General features: G+C 44.2%; 1 non-coding gene across 1 annotated transcript; it reads right to left on the bottom strand.

The window, feature by feature from the left end:
• Positions 1-349: 349 nt before the first annotated feature.
• Positions 350-421, bottom strand: TRNAT-CGU. The gene has a single exon. It is a non-coding gene; the product is annotated as a tRNA-Thr (tRNA).
• Between the last annotated feature and the right edge of the window lie 3,010 nt (positions 422-3,431).

The following is a 3,431-nucleotide window of genomic DNA, read 5'->3' as shown; positions in this document are numbered from 1 at the left end:
CCGTCCCGTAATATAAGACACTTTTTAACACCACACTAGTGTTAAAAAATGTCTTATATTATGAGACGGAGGGAATACATTTTTAGCCACGGTGAGGATCAAACTCATGATATTTCCCTTATGAAGGGAACCTTCAACAAGGTGATCTTACCCCACCGTGTGGGACACGAGCAAGAAACAAAAAAAGCAGTTAAAAAAAGAATATTGCAGAAAGAAAGAAAAGGGTTTTAATAAAAAACATTTTAGGTGATCTTACCCCACCGTGTGGGACACGAGCAAGAAACAAAAAGAGCAGTTAAAAAAAATATTACAAAAAGAAAGAAAAGGGTTTTAAATAAAAAAACATTTTAGCCCCCGGTGAGGATCGAACTCACGACCTTTCCCTTACGAAGGGAACGCACTACCACTATGCTACGGAGGCGTTCTGTGCAATATTTGTTATGTCGTTTTCCTTTATCAGTGGACGGAAATCAAATGGGCGCCGGACAGAAGTTTCTCCTCCTCGGCATACCTGATAGGCCAAAGTTAGCTAGAATAAGCTGGCTCATTTCTGCGACGTCGGCGCCTCATCCGTGAATGCCTTCTAAGCTGCCGGACAGAAGTTGTGTGCCGATCCGCAGTTACTCTGAATGAACCTTCATAATAGATCAGATCTGGGTCCTTTCCGCAAAAAGAAAATGCAGTGAGGGCTTGTTCTGGAGTTTGGTTTGCGCGATATCTGTGGGTCAACAAACTGAACGAAAGTTCAGAGGTGCACAACTTGAGATCAACAGACCAGTTACAGCCTGATCTTGTGTCGCATGTACATGCATGCCACGAGACGCCACCACATCTTTCTGTTTACTTATCGCCTGCGTGGTGCGCCGAACCGTAAGCGTTATTTATGCAGCGGCAGTGAAATGCGTTGGCACTTTGAACTTAACCTGCACTCTCTGAACTTCTTGCTGATCTGTTTAGTTGGATCCAGCGGCAGTATTGGAGTAGTACCCAAATTCAGACTTCTTCAAAACTGCATAGATGCACTGACAGACAGATCAGCAAGAAGAACCAATGATGAACATCTCATTCAGTGATCCAGTAAGTGTCATCTGACATGCTAATTAGGGCATGTACAAATGATTGATAAGATAGTCTTATCTTAAATTTTGCATGTAATTTAGAGATGACAAAGAAAAATGTCTACAATGGGTCATCTTTTAGCCTTATCTTCAATAACTAGCAATTCCTAAAAATATGGTGAGACATATTGTGCTAAGAGATCATCTCTTGTCTTATCTTAAATAAGAGAAGACAAGCCTTCTCTTATGAGTTCTCTCTCCTCCACCTCATCATTTATCCTACGTGGCACTCCTAAGATAGCATCATTGTATATGCCCTTATGTGCACGCTGAACTTAAGCCGACAACTTATATTCATATAAAGTTCGACTACATCTAGAGCTGAGACGGGGACCACTAGGTCGACCGGTGTGCATGTCCCGTTCCCTTCCTATTGTTTATGTTTGCATATCGCCCGGTGTCGACTCTTCAGCCGATAGCATCTTCAGTTTGTGTAAATAACGGCACAAAGTCATGTTGGCAGGACAATGAAAAAAAATCCTCGTGATGTTCGCTCCTGAAATGAAGGGAAAAACCAGCTGCTCTTGGCCCCGAAAGAAAAATAGGTTGTGTCTGGAAAATATGTCCATATATACTTTAAAGTTTTCATGTATCAGAAAAAATATTGAATTAAGAAATAATCATGCATGACTAGATTTAATATTCCGTTACTTCAAAATCATTGTCCATGTAACATCCACCACCACCCAAAAAAACAGAAATGAGAAATGGACAAAGGAAGGAAAAAAAACATAAGGAAAGAGAAGCCAAAAGAATGTCAACGAAAAAACCAACCGAGAAAAATTGAGAAGCAAAGAGCCACAACAAACCAGCAGAACCTGGCGATATAGAACCACTCCTAGTGTCGAGCTATCAGAACTGGGCTGGCCTAGAGGCGTGTGGGTATTATAGAGGTAACTTGACGCAAAATATAAAAATAAAAAAACTTGACGCAACATGCGTAGGATAAGATATGTCACGCCCCTCTGTCTAGGCAAAAGGGGCGTTGTTGGTTCATAATATCAGCACATCCCTTGATAGGGATTTTCATGGAACCGAGTACGCATAGATGATCAGACTAGGTGCAGATGAAATAAGGATTTGTCGGCAACCAAGTCCATCAAGTAGTTACTGTATTAGCAAAACTTCATCCTATGTGGATTCAACTCCAAAGAAGAGTATTGTTATAGTATTATGCCCTAGAGGAGTATATGATCCTGCAAGATTTCAACGGACGAAGCTATGAATGGATCACTGACATGATATGAGGCATTAATCGGCAACAAGTTAATTTAGGGTCTGTTTGGGACTGCTTCACTCCACTAAATCAGCTCCACACCATCAAATCCACTTTTGGGTAATCCTCCTTTTCGAAAAAAAATCAAATCCACTTTTAAGCAATTCCACCCACGAGTTCTAGCTCCACCAGAGAGCAGTTTATCCTATTTGGCTTTCCAGCTAGCACCAGCTTCATGAATGAGAAAAAATGGCGGGAAGGGTCTATTGGGGCATGTGTAGCCTTGCCCTTGAAGACAAGGAAGACGGAGTCGTGGAGGACTCCTCTCCACAACGTAACCGACTTGGAATCATGTAAACCTAGGGCCTTGGTATCTTATACAAGTTGGAGATGCGCTTGTCGATAGAGCATGTACACCCAATGGCAACATACACAGAGTAAGAGTAGGATTTTACCTCTATCGGAGGGCCCGAACCGGGCTAAACTCGTATCCTTGTTTCCTCTCTGACCTAGTCACCACGTTGGCATACCTTACCGAGGGATCTACCAGGATCATCTCCGACAGTGCTAGTTGTGGGTAATTTTCTGCCAACTCCACGTGGACTTTTTGAACAAGAAGTTTTTGAAGCACACGATGGAGGCACAACACTGCTCCTGGCCACATCCACACATTCCTTACGCCCCCGCACCTCAATCAATCCTCCATGATCTGCGAAAGTCGAAACACCTTCACCGTACATGAGACCACAGTCTTGAACTACCACTGACTTGAGGCGGGGCCTCGGAGTAGAGGAAGACGAAACAATAGCTCCTCCCTGCAGTAGAAGTGGTCGCCCGCCACTAGCACTCGCACCAGGGTAGGACCCCGCCGTGGGAGTCTGCGAAGACGCCCCACAACAGTCACTCCTGACCTCCCCATCACCTCCACCTTGGTCGCACCGGCCCAAGTCTTTTGCAGCTCTAATCGTGGTTGTAAGCTCCCGAATCTGAAGGTCCGATGGCTTTCCAGGGACTACCCCTCGTCCTCCGCTTTATTTGAGCTCCAGGAGAGCCTCTCCGAAGAAATTGACCTGGGGGAAGGGAAGATCTAGCGGGGA

The sequence above is a fragment of the Triticum dicoccoides genome, chromosome 1A (assembly GCF_002162155.2).
Source record: "Triticum dicoccoides isolate Atlit2015 ecotype Zavitan chromosome 1A, WEW_v2.0, whole genome shotgun sequence".
Taxonomy (NCBI): Eukaryota; Viridiplantae; Streptophyta; class Magnoliopsida; order Poales; family Poaceae; genus Triticum; species Triticum dicoccoides.
The sequence above is the reverse complement of the archived record's forward strand: the minus strand, read 5'-3'. Positions and strand labels throughout refer to the sequence as shown.